Source organism: Aplidium turbinatum, chromosome 2 (assembly GCF_918807975.1).
Source record: "Aplidium turbinatum chromosome 2, kaAplTurb1.1, whole genome shotgun sequence".
NCBI lineage: Eukaryota > Metazoa > Chordata > Ascidiacea > Aplousobranchia > Polyclinidae > Aplidium > Aplidium turbinatum.
In genome coordinates this window covers 19147600-19158500 of record NC_137473.1, presented here as the reverse complement: position 1 = coordinate 19158500, position 10901 = coordinate 19147600, and the positions used below count along the sequence as shown (strand labels likewise).

The window sequence follows — 10901 nt, the reverse complement described above, 5'->3', positions numbered from 1 at the left end:
TTTTCTGATCATTTGTAATACAAATAACAGAACAATTTACAAGTCCAAGCCATGGGAGAGCAAAGCTAAAGACTATAAACATGAAATTATTTGTAAAAGCCCAGCAGCTGTTAAGCGAATTTTGACAGTTTTCGCGAAACAATAATTTTTAAGCAAAAAATTCTATTAAAAAAAAACTTTCTTGGTTTTCCAAACTGATTAAAATCTTTGCTTGCAAGATTTACCTTAGGCCTAGGGTAGGGGTAAGTAAAATTTACTCCCAGTTAGAAACCAATTGTGTACTACATACGACAGTGTCATAATTATATAAGCATATATGATAGGTATTGCATCAAATGTAGTTATTACTATCTGAAGCCTTTACAAATTGTTTCACCTAACGGATCATCAGAAGGTCTTATTCAAATAGAATCTATTAGGTCTTATTCAGAAGGTCTTATTCAAATATTCTATTTGAATAAGACCTTCTGATGATCCGTTAGGTGAAACAATTTGTAAAGGCTTCAGATAGTAATAACTACATTTGATTTAATTCGCTCTGCTTTGCCTTTTTGCTTGGCATTGAGCACTTTTTGTAGTATTAATAGTTTTCATTGTTTTATGATAGGTATTGCAATACGTCAAAATCACAGCACTGGAAGAAAATACACAGCAACATCAAAAACACTACTATTGCTTGCACTGTACTCTATGATGTAATAAAGATTAATACGTAGCCAGCAGGGAAATTCAAATTAATGAGTTTTTTGTGCTATCTGGCTTTGAGGGTTGCCAGCACGGCAACCACAATTATAGGGAAGGGCCGCCTGAACGACGACCATAACGCATTTTCGTTTGCACATCTGTTGTGGCTGTCATGCTGGCAACCTTCAAAGCCAGATAGCACAAAATTCAAACCCTCATAACATACCATTGCATGAAAACAAATGTAAATCCACGTATGATACATGCAGTATACCAACAATCATAAGTGATTATTGCGTTCCGACATCCATTAGGTAAATATAAAAAAAAAATGGGAACAGGTTGTTTTGACGCCAAAGAGCTTTGGTTCGGGGTAATGTTAGGGATTAGGACTGGCGGCAAAACACCCCTCCGAAAACACGTTTGAATAACAACATTAAACATATTAATTAAATGATTAATAACATTAAACTCGACTTCACTACAAGAATTAATATTAGTGAATAGACGGCACAACAGTGTTTGGCAATAGCTTGTCGGGACAAGATTTTCCCAAATACAACTACTGTACGAAGGAAGCAAACCGAATAAGAGGCACAAAAATAATAATTCGCAGCAAGATGTTAAAATAGAACACTAAAAGGTCAACAAACAATCAAAAAACAGATAGCGTTCATGTATCGTCGTTTTTTTTCATTTCTGTCACCAGCCGCCTTCAAATACCGCTTCACTGCAGATTTGTAAACTTTGTCCGTCGCCTTGGCTTGCCTTCGAATCACATCTGTAATAATACAATATGAGCTCTCTGTGAAAACAATTTCGCTCACAACAACAACTTAATTACACTACTAACTCATTATTAGGGATCGAACCGATGGCAAGTATCCTTAACCTGCATGAGGACATGAGCGGGGTTCATTACAATTAAATGTACTGTATAAACCCCCCTATGACGTAGCAAGACGGGTAGTAATATAAAAAAATTGTAATTAGGGAACGTTCAAATATTACGTAACGCCTTCGACGGGGGGGGGGGGGGGGGGGGGGTTTTTTAAAGCGTTACGTTAGCGTCACATCGGTGGGGGAGGGGGTTTAATATAATTCATCAGTGATAATACTCAGCACTATTGAAACATCTTTTGTGATAAGGTGCTGCTGAAACCCGTGTTTTATCTTGCAACAACAACCACGCATGTGATATTGGGAAGGCATGGCTAAATAGTAGAAACTGATATAACTTATTACAGGACATTGTCACATTTTAACGTTTATATTACAGAAAAATATTCCATTCCTTGATAAATCTTCCAATTTGTCAATCCTCAGTTGATTTGATTTATATTTAACTTCCATTCATAAAAACAAAGAAGCCTGGCATTTTCCACCATCGTACTGTAGTATGCATGGTGTTAGCAATAGCATTGCAGCACTTATTACTGACGGTAGCTCGTAAAACTACTTAAATATAGGCTACAATTATATAAATACAAACTTACCAAATTACATTTTTTTTATTTTCAGATCAAGAAAGGCAGTTTTTTCGTTTTTTCCACTTCAATTAAACTGAGCGGCCAGATCGTAATTCATTAAAAGTCGCATAACTCTCCACACAGTTTCTGTACAATCATTTCATCCAACCGTTGTTATTTTCCATCGCTGTTAAATGAACATCCACACGTTACTCAATAGTCAGTTTAGAACTGAACAAGGTAACAAGCAAAGTCTAGATCGTGAACACAAACCAAACAACCACACGTTCTATATATTGGTTAATCGTTAGGTTATTCTTTAAAAATCATCATAAATTGGTTTAATAAACATGATTCTATTTTACAAACTAAATTATTTCTGCACACAAAATGTATGTGGAAGCATTTAGAGCAAAACAAACAAGTTTTAAAAATTGAAACTGAGCAGTTGAATAATTAAAAGCCCAGACAGCAAAATCTGTCATTTTTACATTGGTTCAATGTCCGCAGACGTCACATCAATGTAAAAATGACGGGTTTTGCTGTCTGGGAGGTTCTAATCTTTTTTGAGTATGATTTACTGTAGTTACCACCTGCAAAGCGAAAACAAACATGTAACTAATATGACAACAGTTACTTTATAGGTGCAATAACAAATATTTTGTCAACACGTCATGTTAGAATTTAACTGATCGGTTGTTGCATGACATAAGACTGGTGTAGCCATGTCGGAATAGGATTGCATGTACCTATTCCGACATGGCCTACCACGCATGTAGCATAAAAGTGTATAACAAATGAGTACAGTGACTTACAATAGCTGCCAAAACATCCGCATCTTCTTCTAACTTTTCTTCCAGATCAAAAAGATCGAGCGTTTGTTAGCTTGCTTAAATCTTCATGTAATTAAGGTTAAAACACAATAAACTAGGACACAGTTCCCTCTTTCGACACTTTCTTACATGCTGTAGGCGTAACCGGGTACAGCAAAATAAGTGCAAAGTAAGCTTTATCGTACAGCAGTCTACCACTCTACCCAATAACTGAACAAGCGCAAATGACAATTAATCAGACAAACAGGCTCTTCAAATCAAATCAACCGCGTGTTTGAAATGGCACGTGACTCCAATCAAGCGCAACTAAACGGTATGATGGCGAAATTTTTCTAATCCAGCGCGAAGCTCGGCCTTTCGTACGAAACCAACACCATCTGACGAAACTCGACGGCGCGTTGCCAGCGGAAAGCGAGCGAAAATCGGAAGCGCGTCTCTCGCTCGAAAGTCGACGGCGCGAAGCTAGCAGAAAACGCTCACATTGGCGACATCGAAAATCGTTAGCTGTAGGACAGCGCCTGACTGGCGAATATCGTCATGACTTTAAACAGGGATGCAAGTATCGGTTCCAAATCGCTATTCGATAGCGCTATTCTCTACTTTTTCAATATCGATTACGTCATAGTCTTTTCTTTTTTCCACCAATATCGTTTATGATTTTTCTTTACTTTTTTTTATATGAATCGATATTCTTTATTCGATTGTTTTGCGACTTTTTTCAAGCCTTTAATTTTACTTAATAACGTACGACGGACAAAGATATCATAACGTATTTTGACGCTCATGCGAGAAAAACGATAATTGAACAATACCGATCAAGCGGAGTTGAAAGAATAAGCATTTTGTTTGAAGTTATGCATGATTGAGCAGAAAGGAAGCACTGGTAGGCAGTATAAAATCAGATACTTGATTTGTATTTTTTTAAATTGCGTTTAACATCGATTAGCCTATTCTTTATTCTCTACTTTTTTGGGAGGCTATTGAAATCGGATATTTCTCTACTTTTTTGGAAGGCTATTGAAATCGGATATTTCTCTACTTTTTTGGGAAGCTATCGAAATCGGATATTTCTCTACTTTTTTGTTTGACTATCGATATCGATTTATCCCCTACTTTTTTCAATATCGACTTGCAACCCTGACTTTAAAGAAAAAAAATCATGACGATATTCGCCAGTGAGGCGCTGTCCTACAGCTAACGATTTTCGATGTCGCCAATGTGAGCGCTCGTCGCCCTGATGACGCCAGCTGCACGCCGACTATTGCTACCTGGGATTCTTGCAAAATAACTTATGATCAAAAAATTTTTTCCCTTGGATGTCAACTAACCTAGTTTTCCTTTTTAACAACGATTCAATGTCCGACAACATCGAATCGACATAAAAACGACAATATTGCCAGCCGATGTAAATTAGCACTTCGGATTAAGACTTTGTTAAAATAAACGTCGGGAATTACAAACAAGACTTACAGCGCTGGTGATCGCAGATGGATATATTCCATCAATAACAAATATTCACGCACAATGCAACAGTGGCGATTATGACCCGTTGACCTAATTTTGCATCACTCCTTGATACTACATATTTTCGACAGTTAATCCACGATCATTCTGTTGCGAAATTAAATAATTGGCTAGAAGAGACCGGCGGCCAAACTTGGCCGATTGAAGAGGTAGCACCGGCGGTCATTCAAGCACTACTTAGCGGCCATGGCCGCAGGCTGCTTTAAGGCTTAACAGTAGGTTACATCATTATAACATAGCATGATGCCCTTCTTTGTGTACCGGACACTTGTAGGCTATCATTACTTAATAGCCTACATAGTGAGCTGATAGATTAATTAGCATTATCGCTATATCTTAACTTAAAACTTGAAAAAAAATTGGCCTTTTAGTAAACAAAAGTGCCCTTTTTGTAATCTTGCCCCCCCAGTCAAAAATCGTTCCGGCGCCCCTGCAGATAGGCCTCATCAGCCATCTCCGCACTCATGTAGTCTACACTGACCAAAGCCATCACTAAAAAAGCTTGATCTCAGTCTCATTCAGGCCCGGATTAAGGGGGGCAGAGGGTGCAGGTGCACCGGGCCCCCCGACTTTTGAAGGGCTCCCTTAAGTGGAAAAATGTGATTTTGTGTTATTATTTTTTTCTTTTAGCCTTTGAAGTTTCTGCAAAACGCTTTGCAGTGCAGTGCTGGATTAATGCTGCTGTAGACGTAGAGGTGGTTTTTCGCGCCGTAGACGCGAAACATTTTTTTGCACGGGGGTCCCCCGAACTAAAAGTGCCCCGGGCCCCCCATCATCTAAATCCGGCCCTGGTCTCATTGGCCATCTTCGGAAACGAAGGGCGAACATCAGAGACTAGAACTATAGGCCTAGCCTACTCGTAAATCAATAAGTTGAGCTGACTAGTCGTAGGCTAGGCCTATTGGTTATAGCCTATAGTAAAGGAGAGAACAAAAGCACCACTTAGAGCTGTTCGAAACAAACATAGGGCAAGCTGGGGTAAGATGATCACGGGGGCAAAATGATCACCCCGATTTATTTTCTTTTAAAATGAAGCTTTAACGCAATGCTTTCAAGTAGTGGCAGCTCTACTAAAGCGCCATTTTATATGTAACTTTCAGCCATTTTAGACTATAGCTGTTTAGGACTTGTGCTGAAAAACGTGATTTTGGTAGCTAAAAGTAAAATTGTTAAATCACAAAAAGCAGGTGATAACGTTGTTTTTTTTTTTTTTTTTCAAAGTCGCGTATTTTATTTAAGATCTCGGTTTTTCCTTCTTTCCTATAAAAAGAGCGTGTAAGGAGACGTTTGCCACTTTGACAATCTTGAAACGGACGCCAGGGATATCTCCAACAGCGTGACCACTTCGTCCGAATCCAGCAACAAGAACCTCGTCGTTTTCCTCAATATAGTTCAAACAACCATCGTTGGGCACGAAAGCGGTGATCTTCTTACCGTTCTTTATCAGTTGAACACGAACGCATTTGCGGATGGCGGAGTTGGGCTGCTTCGCTTCTACACCAATTTTTTCCAAAACAATTCCCTTTGCATGAGATGCTCCTCCAAAAGGATTAGCCTTCAAAGCAGTCCCTAAGTGAGACTTTTTGTAGTCTTTGTCATGCCATTTTTGTGAAGAATGTCAGAAAAGCGAAAGTATGCGCATCAGATAGGGAATCAATCGGAATCAATTCATACTTTAGCCTTGCTTCTTACAGCTCGTTAGTATTTTTAAGTTTCAGCAGAGTGCAGTTGAAAAAAAAAATGTTTGGCATGGGGCAAGATGTTCACTTGCACGTGGGGCAAATTGATCAAGGTGATCATCGTGCCCCACTTGAAATAATTTTGGACAATATAACTCTGCTAGTTTGAAACTAATTTAAATGAGTGGATTTAAAGTTAAAATTGCTTGCACTGTTCCTGGTTAACATCGTGAAATTCCATAAAGTGACATCTTCATGGATCACTGTAATCTTTTTTGCAGATTTTTTGATTTAGGCCAACCATACTTCATAACATAAGTTACTACTTTTTCTGAAAAAATTAAGTTATGGTATGGTAGCTTACGGCTATATAAACGAAAAACTGATCATGGGAATGCTTCTTTGGAACTTCAATACAATGCCAATTTCTTTTGCCGATAGCTCCAGTGACTGCGCTTAAGTGATACAAAAATTGTACAGTAGACTTCATTGTAGTAAACAGTAGGCACCAGAAAATCGAGAGTAGTTCCATACATCGCGAGAATCGACTCTTTTGAAGATGGTGAATACGAGGGAGTATTTTTGAAAAAAATGCAGTGCTTAGGCTACCACGAAATTTTGAAAAGTTTCTCTTTGTAATTGATGAAGATGATGGTGCATCATTCACAAAAAGTGATATTGTTTACAAATTGCCGTCACCTCACTTCAGGAGTGGAAACGAGAGAAAATCACACCAACTATATTTTAATGCCAACCTGTCCGCATTTAATTTGTAAAAAAACTTTGTCTAAGATTCTCCAAGCAGGGCCCAACTATAAGGAAAGCATATTTATGTTTGGGGTGCAGAATAAAAATCAATGTTTTTGTATAGGGAATATCATGAAATCAGACGATTAACATTCCTAAATTAGTCTTTTTCTTGACATTTATGCATGCTACAGTAAAGAATTGGGTTTGTTCAATTGTAGGCTACCCCATGATTTACCCTATTATAGTAGGCCCTGCTGTTGAGCAATGTGCCGTGTGTTTGAATGTTTTTTTGCTGTTCGTTTGAAAGATTGTTTTGCAGTTCACGTATTGCATACCAATCGTTGTTTTTCATAATGTCAGTCGCTTGCCTCTTCTATTTGAGGCTACACCAAGTCGTTTCTATTTTTGATAATAAACCCCACATACGAGAATGCATAAAATGTATGATCACCTTGCCCCATATGTGTGATCATTTATCCCCGGTGCTGGGGCAAGTTGATCACCTTGTCCACATTTTTTCAAACGGCTATAGATTCTCATGCTGTTGGCTTATAATGCAAAGCATGCTACCATTAGATGAGCTGATGAACAACTACTTTTGTAATGCTAAAAATTTGTAAATATCTTTGAACTTTGAATTTTATGAAGATTTTAACCTTACGGTGATCATCTTGCCCCACCTTACCCTACTGTATTTCAAAAATATTCAAGAAAATAAAATATCTTCTAACAGTATTTCGAAAATATTTTGAAAATTTGAAACATTTGTTTCGTTTTGAGGCGAAATTCTTTGGGCCTATTTTGCTTTCGTTTCGAAATAAATTTCTCAATAGAGAATTTTTATTCTGTTCAAATTTTAAGTCGTTTCGTTATTTTTTCGAAACGAAACAAATAGCGTAGGACACAAAATCTCAGAATGCGGACAGCAAAGTTTACATTCGGAAGACATTTTAATTGCATGTTGTTCTTCAAAACTTTAGGCTAATGATGGTTGTCATAACAAAATGGGAATGGCAAGGCAAATGGTCTCCGGATGGGGGGTAGCGTGGCCATAATCATAGCCTACAGTGTAATGAAATGTCAAATGAAGAATTGAATCTATTTATTGATAATTTTCAATAAAAACTAGGCAGTTTAGGTTACTGAAAATATTGTAGGCCTAGGTTTCTTGAACTAAGTTTAAAAACATTTAGGCTACAAGAGTTTATAAATAGTTTTATGGGTTCTTCTGGTAGCTGATGCTAAAGCTACCACATAATGTTGAAAACGATAATCAGCTTTATTTTCAATGTTTCGTCAGTCAGCACGACTGGTTTTATCAAGGAGGCTAAAACAGGGAAAACTTGTTAGCAAAATGCGGCACACCACAGAAACATATTGAAGAAATTTCTAAGATAGGCTACAATAAACGCACAATATTGTTGCCCAATTTTATTAACAGCGCAGACGATACGCAAAAAATGGTTCAATATTTTTAATTCAAAGACACTGTGTTTCTACGGCAATATACTATACTGAATAAAAAACTTTCTGAAAAACTTTAATACGATATAAGCTTACCATTTTGATATGTTCAATACCGCATTAAAATTTTGCATCCAGGAGAATAATGGATGAGTTGGTAGGGTAAATCTAGTCCTACCCGTTAGCTCAGTGGCTAAGCGTCAGTTTCAAGATCAAGCGGCGCTGGTCCGGCTCTCGGCGTGTCCGCTTGAGCTATGCATTTCAGGACTGCTCTCCTTTCAGCGGCACCTAGTAAATGGAATAATTTCCCGGCAACAACACTTCAATAATCGGAAAACTTCACTCTGCCAGTCTCGGTAACCGGCCCTGCGTCAAGAGCCTCTACAAGTAGGCTTTGCGAAACTACCAGGAATAACCAATGAAGGCTTTGTCAGTCCGAGGATAAAGATTCAAAACCAAACCATGCAATATTTTTTTTCCAAACAAAAATGAATAAAACTTTAAAAAAATATTGCCACCAAGTGAAAGTTTGGTTTCCAAAACTACAGTGATGCCATGGGCTAGAATTGTCGGTTGAGCAATTGAGCACGGACCATGTAGTGGAGCTGGAGTTTTCCCGAATTCCAAAAATGGATTAATGTGGGCTCTGAATTTCATTTTTCACAAAATTTTTGGAGTGGATTCAGAGTTTGGTTCAGCAACTTTGCATTTTAGTTAAATCAAATTTCCCGTTATAGTTTTGTTTGTAGAACAAAGAAATAAAAACTTTCTCCAGGATTTTCAATATAGGGGCAATGGTTATAAGTAAGCCCACAAAGACCATTTTTGTGCTACTAAAGTTGACAAAGAATTTTGCACCCCATGAACTATTTCGTATTATGGGCCACGCATTAGCTAGTATCATTTTAACTCATAACTTGATTGTGGAGTGAATTCGGAGTCTAAAATGATGAAATTTTTCTGAGTCAGATTGTAGTGGAGTCTGGTTTCATGGAATATGAGTGAAGTCAGAATCTCAAAAATCACACTCCTCTAAACACTGCCATGGGATCATGATAGAAAAAAAATTACACAAAGCACTGAAAGTGCCTTTTCAGAGAAAAACTTAAGTGTTCAAGCAAAAGTGTTTGGTAGGCTATTTTTTTACCCTAATCTTACAAAAACTAGGAGAAGTTGTTTGTCAGGTTAATATAGGGCAAAGTGGGGCGTGTTGTCACAGGGGCGTGCTGTCACAGCACGATTTCCATGTGATAACCCAAGCGTATAACTACGAGTTTTCAATGGAAGGCATAGTTTTCAATTCTCTTTTGTACAAGCAGTGAAAGTTAATAAATTTGTCACCACAGCAGAAATTATTAGGAGTGCCATTGAATTTTGGGCAAAATCAGGTTTTATAACTAAACTAAAAAATGGTCTGGCAAACTTAGGTATGATCATAACTGATCAGGAAAGATACCATTCGTTAGCTTTACGCCTGCTCTTTCCATCATACCAAACAGATAAGACATGCAAGTAGAGATGTACACATGGTTGTTGAAACCACGTGATTTCATACCATTGGGCGTGTTGTCACAGCTGTAACTACACGCCCCGTGGTGTGCATTTTTAATATTAAGAAACATAAAAAATTATTTATGCTTATACAACAAGGTATAATAATATGCGTACTTATTAAAATACAACGCTTTTTTAGGAAATAAAAATTAATATTAGATAATGATACACACATATATTCGATAGTGACACATAATTCTCAAGATGACATTTTTATTGTTTTTGACAATAGGCATAAAATTTTTACCAATATGTTGTAAATTAAATTTTTTTGCATTTCGCGTATTTTTTTTATTCGTTCAGCCTGTATTAAAACCATTTTTATTGGTTTCTGTCATATTTTAGTCATAAAGCATGTGCAGAATATTTGCGTGCGTGTTGTCACAGCCCATTCACTTGCATTAAACATGCATTTATGTAAAAACGAAATAATCCAGAAAAACTTTAGCTATATATAGCTAAAAGAAGTCGAATGATAGCCTACCTCTTTCAATTGCACTATCAAGCATCTTGATACCATTGGTACAGAACGAGATATATGCTAATTTGTAGAAATTGTGACAACACGCCCCACTTTGCCCTACACAAAATATATCAAAAAATAACAGACAGGTGTGACTGCTTACAACTGCAAAATGATCTTGATGCACTTAATGAGTGGTCCAGTAAGTGGATTTTTCCATAAAATGCAGTGTGTTCTAATAGTTCCTTCATGACATGGTCGAAAAAACTTACGTGATAATGTTTTTCAAGAGGGTTCTGGTTTGATTGGTTTAGTACGTCGTCGTTTGTTTTGTGGCTGATGTATGATATTTGTTGCATTGACAAACATAGCTGCTAATACATTAGCACAATAAATCAACAGCATGCAGTTCGAACTCACTTATATTAATTTAGTTATATGTTAACTTTATGCTTAAACTATACCAACACAACACTTTTTC

The 10901-nt window shown here is 37.2% G+C and overlaps 1 pseudogene; it reads right to left on the bottom strand.

Moving 5' to 3' along the window:
- Positions 1 to 5724: 5724 nt before the first annotated feature.
- Positions 5725 to 6128, bottom strand: LOC145788403 (small ribosomal subunit protein uS12 pseudogene; annotated as a pseudogene).
- Positions 6129 to 10901: the final 4773 nt, after the last annotated feature.